The sequence below is a fragment of the Palaemon carinicauda genome, chromosome 45, assembly GCF_036898095.1.
Source record: "Palaemon carinicauda isolate YSFRI2023 chromosome 45, ASM3689809v2, whole genome shotgun sequence".
NCBI lineage: Eukaryota > Metazoa > Arthropoda > Malacostraca > Decapoda > Palaemonidae > Palaemon > Palaemon carinicauda.
The window spans coordinates 41,694,644-41,714,643 of record NC_090769.1 but is presented as its reverse complement, the minus strand read 5'-3'; the positions used below and the strand labels follow the sequence as shown (position 1 = coordinate 41,714,643).

At 38.1% G+C, this 20,000-nt stretch overlaps 1 protein-coding gene across 1 annotated transcript in view; it reads left to right on the top strand.

Annotated features, from left to right (window-relative positions):
- The window catches only part of LOC137634687 (uncharacterized), an 807,811-nt gene that overhangs the window by 168 nt on the left and 787,643 nt on the right, over positions 1-20,000 (top strand). The gene's annotated exons all lie outside the window — the stretch shown is intronic.

Sequence of the window (20,000 nt, the reverse complement as noted above, 5' to 3'; positions counted from 1 at the left end):
AGGAAAACAAAAACATTTATTTACACTGTTCCGTTACTGAACAGTCCATGCGTATATTCAGCACAATTTTGAGTTGACCTCCTTTCTCACAAAAAAAAAAAAAAAAAAAAAAAAAAAAAAAAAAAAAAACATTGACTATTTCGACGTGTTCTCAGAAATATCCGACTTTGAGACAGGTTGTTAAGTGGAAGTTTCAAGTACCCAAGCGATATTGTTAGTTTAGAGGGGTAAGCCGATATCGATGCTAGAAGATATTGTTGTTATTTGAGTATTTATGTATGTTTTACTTTGGAGTTTTCAGTGTTACTTCGTTTTGAGTTATAAATCTACAAAACAAGGTGTTCGATTATTTTTTTCTTGATTTTTTAACATTTCATCTAGCAAATGGGAAATTGCTCCACCTTGTATAATATGGCTTCATCGATCGGCTGTAATAAGAGATCTACTCAGGGGCCATCGCCACCGGCAGTCCGTCATTCGTTTTATTGAAACTATTTCTTCAAGAATGTTTTACACCCTTCGTGTTTTTTGGTTGCCGTAGCTCGTAGATTATTGCGCCATATTTTTATGTATAATTTGTGTTCTTGTCCATATATTTATTCTAAAGGTTTCCAATATGGAAATTTATATTAAATAACTTTCTGAATATTTATATTATTTTTTTCGGTGTCAATGACCCTAAATGTCAGCACGCCAGAAAACCTCAAATCAATCAATCAATTATAATTATTCTCCCCTGATTAACCATTTCCCATGTAACTTGTGACAAGATTTGTCTTATTGTTTTGCTTTGTTTAAGTACTGTATGTTTTACAGCGAACGTCATTAAACATCCACTTAAACAATTTAGCTATAAATTCTACATGGTTAACCTAACTTTGTTTCATATTGATAGTTTTTGTAACTTACTTTAATCTTTTATGTTTTGTTAACAATAAAAGAAATTTTCGTTTTAATTTTAACAATTGCTTTACTTTCATGTTCATGTCTTTTTCTTTATTAGTTTGTGTGTGTTGGGAATGCTTGCAGCAGTGAATATAAAGAACGTAATGAAATCTATTATGAGATTTGGCTGTAAGAGGATATCAGGCGTAAATAATGATATTTTGGCATAAGCAGGTCACGAATGAAGTGAGAAATTCTATTGCAAATGGTTCTGAAAAAGCATGAGAAAGAGCAAAAGCATTAAGTAGCAAAAGAGTTTGATTTTGTTTATGAATGAAAAAAAAAGTAGAGTGAATTTGAGTAAGAGTTAGATTACATGGCAAAGGAATACATATAAATATTAATGGTGGAAGAATAGATGATGTTGATTCATATAAGTGTTTGCAACTACATTCAATTAATGTTGTTAGGATGAGAGAGAGATATAAGGGCAGATATGGTTCACAGAATAGCGGAAGCAGGAAATATATCACTCACCTAAATTGTCATGAGAATATATTATTATTATTATTATTATTATTATTATTATTATTATTATTACTTGCTAAGCTACAACTTTAGTTGGAAAAGCCGGATGCTATAAGCCTAAGGGCTCCAGCAGGGAAAATAGCCCAGCGAAGAAAGGAAATTTGGAAATAAAACTTTAAGAACAGTAACAACATTAGAATAAATTTTTTCACATATAAACTATAAAAACTTTAAAGAAAGAAGAGGAAGAGAAATAATATAAAAGAGTGGACCCTCAAGAAAGAGAACTCTACTCCTAGACAGTGGACGACCAAGGAACAGATGCTATGGCACTACCCAAGACTAGAGAACAATGGTTTGATTTTGGAATGTTGTTCTCATAGAAGAGTTGCTTACCATAGCTGAAGAAATTCTCTCTTCTACCCTTACCAAGAGGAAAGTAGCCACTGAACAATTACAGTACAGTAGTTAACCCCTTGAGAGAGGAAGAATTGTTTGTTAATCTGTGTAGTCAGGTGTATGGGGATAGATTGATTGATTGATTTAAAGTTTTCGGGCATCCTGACATATAGGGATAGAGGAGAATAAGTAAAAAATAAGACAGAATATTTGGTGCATGTGCAGGCAAAGAGAAAAAGAGCTATAACCAGAGGGAAGGATCAAATTAAGTACTGTCTGGCTAGTCAAAGGACCCAAATAACTCTCTAGCGGTAGTATCTCAACGGATGACTGGTGCCATAGCCAACTTACTACCTACCAATAATATGATATAATATGCTCATTCTAGAGAGAGAGAGAGAGAGAGAGAGAGAGAGAGAGAGAGAGAGAGAGAGAGAGAGAGAGAGAGAGAGAGAGAGAGAGAGAGAGAGATTGATGAAAAGCCGAGATAAACAAGGTAGATTTAGAAAAGGGAGAAGTTGTCCTGACCAAATTTTAATTTCAAGATATGTTATACAGCAATGCATAGCATATAGAAATCCACATTTGACGACAATTGTGGACTAAGAAAGAGTCTTTGATAGTAAGCACTGGCCAATTTTGTGGAGACTCCAGCGTTGTGACGAAGTTCCTCTTAAATATGTAAACATGATTAAGTCTGTTAATGAGCATAATAAGTGCAAAGTTAAGTTAGTGGAGTCCTATTAAATGAATTTCCAGTGAACAGTGGAGTACTCCAAGGGAATGTGTTGTCACCTATGTTGTTTATCCTCATAACATTTTCAATGCATAGAACAGTTAGGGATGGTGGCGAAGGATTGGACTGGGTTGGTAATAGGAAATTAGCTGACCTAGAGTATGCTGATGACACAGAACCGCACAGGATTTGCAATGCTTGCTTACCAAAATACATGAAATATCACATGAGGTTGGGCCCAATATAAATAGAAAAAAGACAAAGATGATGAGAACGGAATATACAGTGGAAGATAAAATATCATTCTAATTGTCTGTAGACTTGGAATTTAATGAAAGATTGAAAAAAAGCAATTCAGACAATGAGAAGGGTAAGTAAAATTCGGAAATCAAATAAAAATCAGGCTATATATCAGTTTAGTGCATTTGCTGTTATTATATGGACATGAGTCTTGGTATGACAAGGAAACAATACCCAACAGATTTAGTAGGTTTGTGAACAAAACCCTCAAAAGTATATTGGGAGTGAAATGGCAGAAGAGGATTAGAGATGTAACTATAAGAGATTACTCGAGTGCCATATGTGGATGAGATCATGGTGAGCAGTAGATGGAGTTGAATTGGTCATGCTCTTTGCATTCCCCAAGAGAGATTAGTTCACTAAACATTTAATTGGGCCCCACTTATTATTATTATTATTATTATTATTATTATTATTATTATTATTATTATTATTATTAGTTGCTAAGCTATAACCCTAGTTTGAAAATCAGGATGCTATTAGCCCAAGAGGCCCCAACACGGGAAATAGCCCAGTGAGGAAAGGAAATAAGGAAAAATAAAATATTTTAAGAACAGTAACATTACAATAAATATTTTCTATATAAACTGTAAAAACTTTAACAAAATAAGAGGAAGAGAGACTAGATAGAATTGTGTGCCCGTGTGTACCCTCAAGCAAGAGAACTCTAACCCAAGACAGTGGAAGACCATGGTACAGAGGCTATGGTATTACGTAAGACTAGAGAACAATGGTTTGATTTTGGAGTGTCCTTCTCCTAGAAGAGCTGCTTACCATAGCTTAAGAGTATCTTCCACCCTTACCAAGAGGAAAGTCGCCATTAAGAGTATCTTCCACCCTTACCAAGAGGAAAGTCGCCACTGAACAATTAAAGTGCAGTAGTTAACCCCTTGGGTGAAGAAGAATTGTTTGGTAATCTCAGTGTTGTCATGTATATGAAGACAGAGGAGAATCTGTAAAGAATAGGCCAGACTATTCTGTGTATGTGTAGGCAAAGGGAAAGTGAACCGTAACCAAAGAGAAGGATCCCATGTAGTACTGTCTGGCCAGTCAAACGACCCCATAATTCTCTAGCGGTAGTATCTCAACGGGTAGCTGGTGCCCTGGCCAACCTACTACCTAGAAGAGTTGGAAGACCCAGGCCTATATGGCTGAGGACTATGAAACGTGAAGTACGAGATGGTGAATGGAGAAGTATTCATTAAAAGCTCAAGAAAGAGACAACTGGCAAAATCTAACCGAGGTTCTTTCGTCGATAGGCGTAGGAGGAGATGATAATGGAAGATAACAGTATGTGAGCTAATAATTGGGAAAATACTCTAATAGTTCTTTAGTATCTTGACAATATTTTATGTTTCAAAAGCATTTGGAGGGACAGCTATTTTAAAGGCATGACCCTAATATAACAAGTTCATATTTAGTAGACATAGAAAGACAGAATCTGAGGAAATCTATTAATAATAGGAAAATATTTAGAAATGAGAGAGAGAGAGAGAGAGAGAGAGAGAGAGAGAGAGAGAGAGAGAGAGAGAGAGAGAGAGAGAGAGAGAGAGAGAGAGCTAGACAGGCGTCAATTACAATAAGACAACATTTGACTCTGTTTCCTGGAATTGAATACCTGTCGCATATGTTAGAAAATAACAGAAACCATTCTTTATCATCGAATAGAGCTTTGCATGACTTACAAAAAAAAAAAAAAAAAAAAAAAACACTCGCCCTGAGTCGTGTTTTAGCTTTTGTTTTTTGCTTAGAATTTAATTGAAAAGACATTTATTAATCTTACGGGGAAACCAAAGTGAAAAGAAACAGTACACCATGTCTGCCTCAATGTCTGCCCTAACCCAGTCTGCCTCATATGTGAAATCACGGAGGGAGACCGGAAAAAAGGGAGAGGATGTGAGTGTAACCAATCCTATCTTAAGAAATGTTTGTATATGGTGAGAGGCATCACTTATAATGAAGTAAGAAACCTAAATTGATTTTTCCCACATTGCGTAGTTGAAGCCAGAGCACCCAAGTTATATACTGAATATCAAAATTGAAGGAAGAATCGAGTATAAGAGAAGAGGCTCTAAGCGAACAAGACGCGAGAATTGCTGAATTGAAAAACAAAGTTGTGGACCTTAACACACGCAGCACATTCCACCCTGACTACTGACCTCACTGAGAAAGTTGATAATTTTCATATGAATAAAGACTCAATTAAGGCAGCACTTCAATCACTGACGGACACAAAACCAGAGAAAATAACATATGGTGACAAAGTTAAGGAAAAGATTTGTTGGTAATTGAATCAACAAATACAACAACTTAAATTGCTAAAGAAAACACGAGGTTGAACAGGCACTTAAGGTCATTCCAATACTTAACACAAGGTCTACTTCAAATGGGAAAGTTGTTGTAAACTTTCCTAACAAAATTATCAGAGAAGAGGCTGCCAAAAAAAAAAAAAAAAAAAAAAAAAAAAAAAAATTCAGACATTGGTTGCCGATACTGAAACGAGAAAATTCGAGAATCTAAAGTAAAAAATAATGATATGCAATGTGTACAATGATGAAGATGAAGTAGTAAATGCCTTGATTCAAAGAAATCATTACCTAGACTAAATCCAAAACATAGAAGCGAAGGTAAGCGTGGTACTAAAATAAATGCTGCAGGTGGGACTACCCACTATGTGTCGAAATGTGATCCTGAAGTCCGAAAGGCTATTCGTGATAATGTTGACCAAGATATGTTGCGATGGGGTACTTATGACATACGTGATAGGTACCACGTAATCACCTGCCACCACTGTCAGAGGTATGAACATCTTGCTAAAGGAATGTAACTCGCAAATACCAAAGTGTATTAACTGAACAAAGTTAAACAAACTCAAATGACCATACAGTAAATTCGAGAGATTGCAAAGCTTTTGAGTAAGAATTGAAAAGACTAGCAGAAAATACTGATTATGGATATTAAGGATGTCATAAACTTTGGCTACATAAATATACAATCTGTTGGTAATAAAACTATCCAAATTCAACAATTAATAAACGAGAAATACTTGCAAATACTAGCATTATCTTAGACATGATAAATAACTTTTGACAAGGCTAAGTTCACTGAAATGACACCCCAACACATAGATTCTTTCACATTCCGAGAGAGGGTAGGTATGGTGGGGGCGTCGGTCTCTTTATTCATGAATGTTATTCAAAGAGATTTGAATTAGTGTTACAAGCTTTGAATATATAGAAATAAACTTTACTCATATAAACCGAAAAAATATCCTATGTAACAGTCTACAAACCTCCAAGAACAAATGCTAGTATCTTCTTTGAAGAATTCAGTGCATTCATATAGAAGATTCTCATGAAGAAAATTGAATTAGTTATTTGTGGAGACTTCAAATTTGGGATGGATGACACATCAAATCTTGACGTTTTGTTGTCGACTCTACAACTACTTTAACTAGGCATATGTTGGACCTAATTTTGAGTGATGGAATAAATAACATTATAACTGATATAAATGTTGAAGAGAAATGTACTATCTCCCAGTGCACAAACTTATAATGTTTAGTCTACCTCTACAGAAACATCCTACAGCATTTATTGAAGATCATCATAATCATTTGTTTGGAGCTGTGTGTTAACTGTCTTACGACCACTTATAATAGAATGAGTATAAGTAAATATGATATCCTGTGCCCACTGATGGAAAAGACTATAATTGTTAAAGATAAATCTCCTTGGTTTGATGGAGAGACTTTAGTGAAAAAGAGGGAAGAAGATGCAAAGAAAGAAAGTGGAATCAGTTAAAAACTGTAAGTACATGGGTAGAATACAAAACTACTATATATCAATACAACTACCTACTAAGAAGGAAAAAAGTGAATAGTACAATAGAAAGATCCACGAAGCTGTAACAGACATAAATAAGTTATATTGTCCCCTAAATTGTATAATGGGAAATGTAAACAAAAAGATGCTACCTGATGGATACAGTGAGGAGGAACTAGCAAATAATTTTCCATTGTTTTCTAAAATTAAATTGAAAATATAACCAGGTCATTTGTAAATACTCAACATCAGATAATGATACACCAGATACACAGATAAACTTAATGAGATCTAGCAATATGATACAAGATGACATCACCAGGTTTAGCAAGAGGGCAAAGAAAACAAACTGTGTAATCGATCCTATGCCAATATCAGAAGAAATTGGAGAGAGAATTTTCTAGTCTAGATGAAATAATTATGAGAATAGCAAATGCAAGTATTGATGAATGTAAGTTTCCCAAATATGAGAAAATGGCTGTAGTCACACCAGTTCTGAAAAGTGCTTTGGATTACCAGAAATCAAGCTCATATAGACCTATTTCGAATCTATCCTTTGTTTCAAAAGTGCTAGAATCTGTAATTCTTGTACAACCAGTCAGTCACTTAGCTCTACCTGACAACCAATCTAGTTACAGAAAACTATACCCTACAGAGACAGCCATCTGCTCTGTTGCAAATGATATGCTGGATATGATGGATGAAAATAAATATGGTATTTTAGTATTACTTGATCTTAGTGCTGCTTTTGATACAGTTGTGCATGGACTGCTACTAAATGATCTATGTTTCATTGGTGTTGAAGATCAAGCTTTCGAATACCTGAAAGACTACTTGGTTGGTAGAAATTACTTTGCGCAAATTGGAAACTCTTAAACAGCATAAGAACCTTTAAACAGAGGGGTATCCCAGGGGAGTGCACTTGGCCCAATCTTATTCTTCATCTACACTATTGGTCTATGGAAAATACTACAGAGGCAAGGTGTGAAATTCCAACTATTTGCAGATGAGACACAATTTTACTTCTCCATGAATGATATAGATGACACTACTGAAACTCTAAACCGAATACTTGATAGTGTTAGAGAGTGGATGACAAGTAAACAACTAAAATTAAATGGGAACAAAACTGAGTTTATAGTGGTGGGAAAGAGAAACACTGTGAGAAGGGTGGGTGATATTCAAATAAACGTAAATAATGACTTAGTGCGGCTATCTGGTAAAGTTTGTGATCTAGATGTATTTCTTGACTGCATCTTGTCTCTCAATGCCCAAATAAATTATGTAGTAAGAACTTCTGGTTATCTTCCAAGAAATATTGCTTTTATAAAATAAGTACTTAGATGAAAGTTCTGTAAAGAAACTTGTGATAGGCGGTGTGATTACCAGAATCTACTTCTGTAACTCCATCTTCTACAATCTACCAGAAGAACAACTTAAGAAATTACAAAGCATAATTAAGAGGTGCAAGACTGGTATAAGGTGTTCCACCTAGAGAAAGGATCACTCCTATACTAATTGATCTACATTGGCTGCCGATTAAAGGGAGAATTTAATTTAGAATATGTACAATAACCGACCAAGTTATCAGAACTGATCGTCGAAAATATCTAAAAGAATTGCTGAATATTGTGCAACCAACAAATCGTGTAGACACGAGAATAGTTACTTACTTACTTTTCTTTGACGGCTGCTTTTCCAGTCCCATACAGCAGGGGAACCCTACTCTCTACAGGACCTCCACTGTCGTGTTACCTTGTTCGTTAGGAGTATTTAACGTTTCATATCATGTATTGTTGATTTACTGTTAAATCGTCAATGATATACGGCGCACGGAATAACTTTTATTAATAATGAGTCCGACACCCCCACCAGAACTACCTTCCCTCGGTATGTGAAAGAAGTTGTGTGTGGGTGTGTCATTTCAGTGATCTTTGCCTTGTCCAAGTTATTTAACCATGTTTCATGCAATGCTAGTATGTCCAAATATTTTTTGTTTATCAATTCTCGAATTTGGAGTCTTAATACCTACAGATTGTATTTGCATAGCCACAGTTTATGACATCCTTAGTAACCATGATTAGTATTTTCTGCAAGTCTTTTCAATTCCAAGTCATAGTCATAAGTTTTGCACTCTCTAGAATTTACTATGTGGTCACTTGCTTTGTTTAACTATGTACAGTTAATACACTTTGACACTTGCGAATTACATACCTTGTTGGAATATTTTCCTGAACATTTCCCGCACACTTTATCATCATTCTTAGATTGCAATCTTTTTCACGATGTCCATACCTCCGACAGTGGTAGCAGGTGATCACCTGGTACCTATCACGTATGGTATAAGTACCCCATTGTAACGAAACGTTGTCCCCATTATCATGAATAGCCCTCCGAACTTCAGAATCACATTTCAGCACATAGTGGGTGGTCCCACCTGAAGTATTTTTCTTCAGAACTACACTTATCTTCTATTTTATATTTTGCTTTTGGTCCAGGCAACGATTTCTTTGAATCAAGGCGTTTACTAAATCATCTTCATCATTTTACACATTGCATATCATTATTTTTTGTTTTAGTTTTCCGATTTTTCTTTTTTCAGTGCTAGCAACCAATGTCTGAATTTTGTTAGTAGCCTCTTCTCTGATCATTTTGTTTGCAAAGTTTACAACATTTCCTTTCGTAGTTGACCTCGTGTTAATATAGGATTGTGTTTAAGTGCTTGTTCAACCTCGCGTTTTCTTTCAGTAATTTTAGTTGTTGAATTTGTTGATTTATTTACCAACCAATTTTTTTCCTTAACTTTGTCAGCTAAAGTCAGATTTTCGGGTATTGGGTCCATCAGTGTTTGAAGTGTTGCCTTAATTGATTCCATATTCATAGCAGGAATATCAACTTTCTCAGTGAGGTCAGTAGTCTGGGTGGAATTTGCTGTGTGCGCGCTAAGGTCCGCAAGTTTGTTTTCCAATTCAGCTATTCTTGCATCTTGTTTGCTCAAGGCCTCTTCTCTGATATACACATCTTACTTCAATTTAGATATATATAAATTGGCTTGTCTGGCTTCAACCACGCAGTGTGGGCATAACCAATCTTTCATTATCAGTGATGCCTGTCACTATATATACATATTTCTTATGATAGAATCTATTAGGTCTTCCTGCGTGGTTTTACATATGAGGCAGAAATAGTTAGGGACAGACATAGTGTACTGTTTCTTTTCCACTAGGTTTCTCCATAAGGTTAACTAATATCTTTTCAATGATAGTCTAAGTGAGAAACAAAAGCTAAAACACGACTCAGGGCGGGTGTTGAACGGAGCTTTGTGCAAAACACGTCCACACCCTAGCGGCTCAATATTTATACTTAGTTACAGATGGTTCCAAACTGTCAGAACGTAGATACATGTCTATTTTAGGCTCTGGGCCTTTAAATATGCAGCCCAAGACCATACAATAGGCTCCCATGAGCCATTCGAATAATTGAAGATATTAAGGCTTTCAAGAGGAAACTGAAGACCTTATTTTGTGAGTGTTTTGACAGTGGTGATCAAACAGTAAACAAACAATATGCATTGTTGAATGGTAAATGCTCCCGGTACTCTAGTCAACTTCTTTTCACATTAATACCCCTGGAAACAAGCCTCATGTTATTTATGTCTTCTCACCAGGGAAATGGCAAAATATCAGATGTGAATTCTACTTTCTAAAGGGTATATTTATATTTATTTTCACGTAGATGTGTAATAGAAAATAACTCAGATTCTCTGTTCCAAGGAAAAAAAGTTGTTTTCGATAGTCTGTATTAAATCTAGTTATAGCTAATGCTCATGTGTGGAAGAGTTCATATTGATGACAATGTACATTGACATGATATTATTTAAAAGCAATTACTTGTGAATATGTTATTGTAAGTATTTAACTTAGTCTCTCCTAGTATGTACACTGCAGTGTCCCCCACCCCCACCCCTTCCTTGAATCGTTTCTTTCTTAGAGAGGGCTAGAAACAACTATTGATGTTTTCTGCTTTTTTAGATATCTTTATCGTGTTACCACCTTACTATCTAACTGCTGTGGTCTGGTTTTATCTCGACTTTCTTAATTAATCTCTTTTCCTTCTTTTCTGGGAATGAAATGAATTTTTTTATAATTCCATTTCTTATTTCACAATAGCAACTAAAATAGTAATAATCACAGAGCCTTCTGTATTTCGAATCTAAGGCTTATTTCATTTTGAGTAATAGGTAAAACTAGTAACCTATTCATACTTTTACGACAATCTGCCTGATTGTTATCCATTATCTACAACATCTAGATTTATTGGTAATCGAGTAAGAGAATTATAAGATAGATCATGAGTTAGGGTTAATGTTTTATTGATATTTACATACAGTATGTCAGTAGAATATCCAACTTCCATCTGTTTTATTTACATCACACAAACAGTATGGAAGGACTCTACAAGATTCATAGACAGTTGAGGATTTGGACGAACTCTCTCATAGAGACCATTGGCCTTTTCGTTTACTGCCTGGCAGGTATGCTCTTCTCCAAAATTACACTCCCGAACCATCACACCTTAAAGGTGTTCAGTTGTGTTCAAGTCATATCCTTTTAATGACCACTCAAGGAATTCTATTTCTGGGTGAATCTTAAGCCTGCTCCTCGCCATATTGCTGTCATAGATGGGACTGTACTGCACATGACCAAGCCCCCCCCCCCCCCACTGATTATAGAATCTGTTTAAGCTCGCCTTTACTTGTATGAGTCTGTTTGAATATTTATGTTCTTGGTCGTGACCTATTGTATATAAAATTGGTATCTGTTGATACCAATCTAACGGCCCACTCAGACATTGGTGACTGCTGTAGGACCAGCTCCCTCTCACCTTCCCCTTCACTGGTGTTCTTATGCTGCCCTCGACCCTGACTCTCCTATTAACGCCACACCCCTGGAACTACTTCCTTTCACTAGTACAGAGGCATTCGGCTGGTTTTAGAGCAACGAGCTTCAGTTTCGCATTAAGGGCATGACTTGATCAAGCACCATAGTAGACTATATCCTCGCAGCGATCACTGAGGACACTTTCCAAGAAATCTCAGATTGGCTTATCGACTAAGGCAGTGGTTCTCAATCTTTTTTAGTTGATGGCACCCTAAACTGATGTAACCATTACTGTGGCACCTCTTCTTCACCAACCCACCATATCTCATGAATCAACTTATTTGATGGATATAATTACTGTACTGGCGGCTTTGAATCCATTAAGGAGAAACGTTGCTATATAAAACACTAGACATTATTATTATTTTTATTATCATCCAGATTCAAACCAAATCCAGCACCACCGTACAATGCAGAAATACAAAGAGCATACTAGAAGATTTGAAGTAAAGAGTTATGAATGCAGACTAAATAAAAAGAAAATGGTAATCACCCTTAAGCAAAGAAAAAAAAAACACCTATTTTAGTGAGATGTGTGTGCTTGATGTGACTGACAGATCCGTTTCACATTGGGTTGAATGGCGGACAAACATACTCTCATTTTTTCCTCAAGAGTTTTCAGCCTTTCGCTTCTGTTAGTTTTAATGTTTGCTAGAGCAGAAAACCCCAACTCACATTGGTAAGTAGAGAACTGGATTAACATTACCAGAGCTTTTTTGGCAACATGAGGATACTTAGTCTTGATCTGAACCCAGAATTCGTCAAAAGGCAGCTGCATGTGCAATAACTTTAAATCACGATCATGACACAATTCCACTGACTGCTCTTCTTCCATGAGGGTAAGCTGAGATTGGGTAGATATAGATGCAACAAATGGATTTCTTATCCAGTCATAGTTTTCAGTGCATATATCTGGGAAATAGTGCTGAATTTTTTTTTCCAGTACTCCAAGATGCTCATAAATAATGGGTATTATCTCACTACTGTTTGCTGCTATTGCAACATGTGAGAACATGTCCAAATTGCCTTCTTTTACTTTGCCACCCCACAGTTGCAGTTTTTCTTTCAGCACTTTAATTTTATCAGTGGAAGATAAAACATTTTCTGATTTTCCTTGCATGCTTGCATTTATTTACCTTGTTTAAAAGTTCAAAGATGTCAGCTAAGTAAGACAATTTTGCACACCAAGTGTCATCTGCCAGTAAATCACAGAATTCCTCTTGTTGTTCAAGAGAGAAAAAAGTAAGCATCTCTTCCTTCAGTTTGCATACTCGTGACAATACTTTCCCTCTGGACAGCCATCGTGCTTTCGTATGTAGAAGAAGGTTCAAATGTTTTGCTTCAAGCTCTTCGCACAGCTTAGGGAACAGACAAGACTTCAGCGGTCGAGTTTTTATAAAGTTCACCATTTTTACAGCTTTTTCCAGTACAGATTTTGAATCATTGCTAATTGTCTTTGTAACCAGTGCTACACGATGAGTTATCACACTGCTGTTTTCTCTCTTCACTAATGACACAAATCCTTTAATTGAGCCAATCATGGCAGGTGCCCCATCTGTACAAATCCCAACACACGATTGCCAGGTCAAACCAACTGATTTTAAGTACACACTTAATGTAGAGAAAAATATCATTGCCTGTTGTAGTTTCCTTAAGTTCTTTACAACAAAAGAATTGGTTCACTATTTTAACATTATGAATGTACCGAACGAATACCAGTAATTGAGCCATACATCCAATGTCTGTGAACTCATCTACCTGAAGTGCAAACATTTCACTTTCCTTCACAGATGTACATACAGTTTCCTCTATGTCTGATGACATATCATGAATCCGTCTGCTAATGGTACTATCCGAAACGAGAATTTTCCTCACTTCTTTTTCTGCTTCACTTCCAAACATTGTTTTTACTATGGCATTACATGCAGGTAGAATCAGAGTCTCTGCTATTGTATGAGGTTTCATGCTTTTAACAAAAAACTCTGCAACTAAGTAACTGGCCTCTTGTGTTTTATCAGCAACTTTGACTTTATTAGAAAGCATCGCACTCTGTTGTTTTTGCTCACTTAAAAGTCCTTCAAAGTAGGACCGAGGCTTATTAGCAGGATGATTATGTTTCAGAGTTAAATGCCTTTTTAATTTACAGGGTACCATTGCTTCATTGGCTAATTTATCACCACAAATAACACATAAAGGCATGGGAGTAACTTCATCACCACACCAGAAGAATCCAAAACTTAAATAATTATCCAAGTAGGAGCGATTTTTCTTGCCTTTTTTTTAAGTTGATTTACTTGTTGTTGGATTGCCCAAATCCTTTTCGCTCACAAACCCACTTTCGTCCCTCTCTTCACCCTCACCAGTAACTTCGTGTCTTCTCTTCTTAATGACAAACTTATCCATCGTACGATATGTTAGAAGCACGATACTGTTCGAAACAACTGTAATATAACCCCAGAAACAGCAAAGAACTTATGCCTTGAGGTATTATGCCTCACTGACTCGGGAGTGGAAAACTGGGGTTATACAAAGCTGACGAGAACCGAACACGTATCGGACGGGCAACGAGTATAAACAAAGAAAATGTGAGTATGAACAGAGTCGACTGTTACACTTTATTATTACTATTTTTGTTGTTGTTGTTGTTATATTATTATCATTATTTATTATTACTATTACCATTATTATTAGCAATAGTAGTAGTAGTAGTAGTAGTTGTTGTTGTTGTATTGTACAAAAATAGAAAAGGAAATATCAACCTCTATTTGCGAGAAATGTTTGAGCATGTAACTTCCTACCTACACTGATAATTATATGAAGACTTTTGAAAACTTTTTTTTTCAAATGTTCATTAAGACCATTTAGCCAAGATAAAACTCGACAATTTTGCGGCACCCCTAGGCACTGTCTATGGCACCCCGGGGTGCCACGGCACCCAGTTTGAGAATCACTGGACTAAGGGAACACCCCAATAGCATACGTCTCAAAACACACCATCTTGTAATAATACTTGCCATCACCAGCCACTTGTATAGGAAAGCTTTTTCAGAGCTCTCAATAACCGTTGGGGACTAAAAGGCTTCGCTCGCTCTCAGGAGGGAAATGACCTGTATCAATCGCCTGTAACTTGCCACGGTGGCTCTTATTGTGAGGTGAACTTCGTGCCCTTTGGGTACGACGCTTACCTGAACCTGTACACACTGCCATACCCGATGTCGATATTTTGCTCATGAAGTACCTGATGACCAAAGTCAACACCCTTATGGACAGACTCTTCACCACCTTCAAGACCTCCATCAATGCCTCCACTCCTGATGAAGAGGACAACTATTCTTCACGGACCAAAGCTGTTGTAATGCCGTAGGACACAGATGCCCACCCTGTGACATGCCAGAGCTGTGACAAAGTCGCCCACCACCCACATATGCCACCACTCACTCATGCCCCAACCAACAACCTCTAGAGTCACTTACTTGCATCCATCTGCTGCAGTTACACTGCTACCACTCCAGGTTTGGGGCTGTTTCAAAGAAATGTGCGAACGGCTGTCAGTGGCCAAGAAAACGTGTAAATAGGCCAATACATGTGTTGGTGGCCTCCCCTGTTACTAATCTTATCTTTATACATGATACAGGTACGGGCGTGTGATTTTTGGTAGAAACGGGTGCTTGATGTTCTCTTCTACCAAGGCCACTTTCCAACTTACTTAGACAATCTCCAGCATCTATGTCACGTTGTGGGAAAATTTACTCCACACCACCAGACTTATAAACCCCCAATTAAGGAACACATACCAACAGATTTGCACTTTGCAATGCACATTTTCTGCACAATGACACTAGCAAGCCACCACTAATACCCCCATACACAGGCCCTCTCCTCATGATCCGTTGCAGTGCGAAGACTTTTAATCAACGTTCTTGGCAAAGAAGACTGGGTCTCCATTGATCGCCTAAAACCTACATATCTCCTGCAAGATGACCCGCCTCGAGGGTTACTGTATACACACTAATACACTTTAATGGTATTTATTTTTTTATATCTCGCTTGCCCGTTCACTGATAATAGAACCTGTTTAAGCTTGTCTTTAGTTGCACGAATCTACTTGAATTTTTGTGAAGTTCTTTCTCTGGATCTCTTTTATATAAACTCGATGTCTGTTGAAATAGTCAATTGCATTTACATTGCCTCTTAGTTATAACCATACAACTTAAATTCCCACTCGCATAGGACTCTGGTTATATAAATTTATTATAACAGGACCAGGAACTGCCTTTGTTTTAATTGTTGGGAGCAATATTTGCTCTATGATAGGAACGTATTTATCTCCAGTGAAACAGTCATTAATCATGGTAAACTTGCCAGTACTATATGCTCACATCCATCCCTTGAGGATACACTGACTCTGCCACTCAGTCATTGCTTGGTGATAGATGCGATTGTAGCATGTGTTAGACTGATGCCTGCAATGCTTAATTAAAGTCGGTACTATCCAAAACATTTTCTAATCAGTAAACATGACTTATTTCTAACGATTTCCATCATGCAGAAGATGTTCCAGACCTAAACCAAAGCGGCATTCCCTATGTGCAGAAGTGAACCATCCTCTGTATACTCGGATATGGACGTGATTTTTCAACTTCCTAAAGTTTATGTCTCACGGTTATGGGATGGTAGTTTAATCCCATATTTTCAGTATGCTAAACTGATGCCCTCATGTGATGCATTTCACAGTCTTGTACAATCAGAGCATCTAACTTAGACAAGGTTTGCACTTGGCTAAATACTTTGAATCTTGGTTTTCACAGAGCCCTCCTCCTCCTAACCGACTAATCCACATTCTTACTCTTTTGGTGCTTCTCCCAATGCAACGAGTGATGTTCAATATTGTTGCATCACTCCCATATTTTGACGATTGTTCCTTGTTCAGCAATCGTCTGGTAAATTTGCGTATCTCTCAGACATAGCTGTTATGATAGAGTAATATGTTTCATTAGCTAAACGTCTTTATACACAAATACACTTTAAAAAATGTAGACACATTATATTATCTTAATTTAATGGCACAAAGTTTTGATAAAGGTAGATTCAGACAGAGAGGGGCAATTATGTTTTTGGAGAAACATAAAAAACTCTTGAGTTTACATGTTTTAACTCTGATAATTAGGAAGCACTTATTTGGATACCATTTTCAATTGTTGATTATTATTATTATTATTATTATTATTATTATTATTATTATTATTATTATTATTATTATTATTAGCTAAGCTAAAATATTGAAAAATAACCCAGTGAGAAAAGGAAAAAAGAAAATAGATGAAATACAAGAGAATATTAAACAGTTAATATGAAATATTATGAGAAGAGTAACATTATTATAGACCTTTCATATATAAACTTTGAAGAGAGTGTTATATCAGCCTGCTGTACAGATGCAGCAGTTAATGTGCGGATGCACCAGCTAGGTAATAACTGAGAAGCGAAGTGAATACTAACTTTATTTTGATTGAGTATGAGTTTATAATCAAACACAAGGATGCAAGAACATTCAGGCTTAAATGGGTTATCAGTTCGACGGGAGAGCGATAACAATGATATACAAAACACAGAAATACCGATACAGTGTACGAGCTTGTGTGATACAAGTGCAGTACATGGTTCCCCCCCCCCCCTACGAAAAACATACAATTAAAGGAGGGCTCCCTGTTCTGTAGAGGGGCCCTGTAGGTGGGTCATCTTGCAGGAGATATACAGGTTTAGGACAATTAACGGAGACTCGGACTTCTTTCCACGAAGGTTTAGTAAGTACGCCTTCGTTGTTCGACTGATCCCGAAGAAAGGGCCTGTGTAAGGGGAAGTTAAAGGTGGCTTGCAGGTGTCATTGTGCAGGAAAACCTACGATGCCTTGTGAAAATCTGTCAGTATGTGTTACTTCGCTTGGGCTTGTAAGTCTAGTGAAGTAAATTTTCCCACTACATGACGTAGGCACTGGAGATTATCAGAGAGGTTGTTGACGGAAAAATTTTGGCAGGGGTGACTAACACATTGCTATATACCACTTCACCTGCCAAAACATCCATTGTGACTTTGGGAGTGGTCCTCTGACCTGGGAGGACCCAGGGAAGCTGATTAAACCGGTTGGAGTCCTTGCAGCAGGACATCAAAGCGGCTTTGAGGGTACGTTAAAAATGTTCAACCAATCCGTTACCAACAGGATTGTATGTACTGCAGTTGTCTGCTGCAGGGTGATTCCCAGGATATTTGCTAATGATGTCTGCAATTGAGAGGTGAAATGCACAAGAATACCAAATCTCGCTATCCATCATGGGTTCATATACATGAGGCGGACGTTGCAGTGACCATGGGAATGGCTTTAGGCCAACAAGTGGAGCTGCCGATGACGATAAACAGGTAACGATGTCCTTGTGATGCTGGTATGGGCCCAGCTGTATCCACGTGAATGTGGGTAAAGTATCGCTGAGGTTGAGGAATGGTGCCCACTCCTGAATCCGTGTGTTGATGTACTTTTAAGGTTTTGTCATGAAGTACAGGCGTGGACCTAATCCTTAGAAAATTAATGAAATCAAACACCTGGTGCATGGGAGAAGGTATCAATGTTTGTGGTCTGCCAGTACCGATGTCACAGAGGAGGGTGGTGTTGAAGTCGTCGAGAGGGATGTCCTCCCACTGGAGGGATGTGCAGGATACCTACATATCTTTTTGTTGGGCTTCTGCCAAGGCATTGTAATCCAATCCCAGTTGAATGACAGCCAATGTGTTTTTTGACAGGGCATCAGCAGCGCGATTCATCTTCCCAAGGATGTGTTGAAGGTTACAATTATATTCAGTCATGGCAGAGAGATGTCGGCGTTGATGGGCGGACCAGGCATCAGACCCTCGAGTGAAGGTGTACTCCAGAGGCATGTGGCCCTCGTGAGTGACAAAGGGCGTACCTTCCAAGAAATGGCAAAAGTGACGGACAGCTAAGTGCACCACCAGCAATTCGCGGTCGAAGGTTAAGTAACATGGATTCCGCCTTGGAAAGTTTTCTACGGAAGAGGGACAATGGGCTGGGCGAGACGGTGACCAACTGCTCGAGTACTGCCCCAATAGCGATGTCGCTGGCATCGATGGAGAAGAGGAGAATTGCTTGTAGCATGGAAAAAGTGAGTAGTGGTTGATAGGGCATTCTTTGTATTGCAGAATGCCGTTTCTTGAAATGGACCCCACTTCAGGTCTTTTGGCATGCCCTTGAGGGAGGCGTAAAGGGCCAAGAGTGGAGGCGATGGTGGTAGGAAACGGTGATAATAGTTGATCATGTCCAAGTATTCTTGTAGGGCTTTGATGGTCCAGGGCGTGGGGAAGTTGTGAACGGCTGCTACCTTCTCAGTAAGGGTTTGGACTCCTCCAGTAGTGATGCGGTGCCCTGAGAACGATACTTTGTTGGCGCCGAAGGTACGCTTGTACAGGACTAAAAGGCCATTCTATTGAAGGCAGTCGACCACTATGCATAGGTGGCGGAGGTATTCCTCTTTAGAAGAAAAGAATACAAGTATGTTGTCCACGGAACATACAAAGAAGGGGAGGTGGCGATTTCATCGCCGTTTTGGCACATTTCAGGGTGGACGTCTGTGTGTTGCCGCATTCATGGTAGCTTCGGTTAATGTTGAATAGTTGTCCACATTGTCAGGATTGGAGGCATTGATGTTGGACCTTAAGGTGGTGAAGTGGCTGTCCATAAGGGCATCAACTTTGGTCATTAACATCGGGGATGGCAGCACATTCAGGTTCAGATAGGTGCCGTACTCAAAGGCCACGAAGTAGATTCAATTCACGAGAAGAGCTGTCTCCCGCAGATTGCTGACAACCGATAATGGTCATATCCCTGAGGGCGAGCGAAGCCTTTTGGCTCCCAACGATTGTTGAGAGAGCTGAAAAGGTTTCACTTTGCGGGCGGTTGGCAATGGCAAGCACTGCTCCAGGAGGTAAAATTTGAGGATGTTGTATGTTATTAGTGTGTCCCCTTGCTTGCACAGCCAATCGGAGTTTTCTAGGAAAGTCTCCTCGGAGATCGCTGCGAGAATTTAATCTGCTTTGTTGCTTGATAGAACCACACCCTTGATGCGAAACTGGACTTGAGCACGCAGGAACCAGGCGAATGCTTCTCCGCTAGCGAAGTACAATATTTGCAGGGTTGTGGCATTGATAGTAGAGGCAGTGTTTAGGGCGGCATCAACAAATAGTAGGACACAGTAGTGCGGGGGAAGACGTTAGGGACCTGGACGCTCTGGTGGTGGCCAACTGGGAAGCGGCTTTGTATGAAAGTAACTTTATTTCGAGAGCATGAGTTTATATATAACCCATTCCAAGGAAGAACGGCACAAA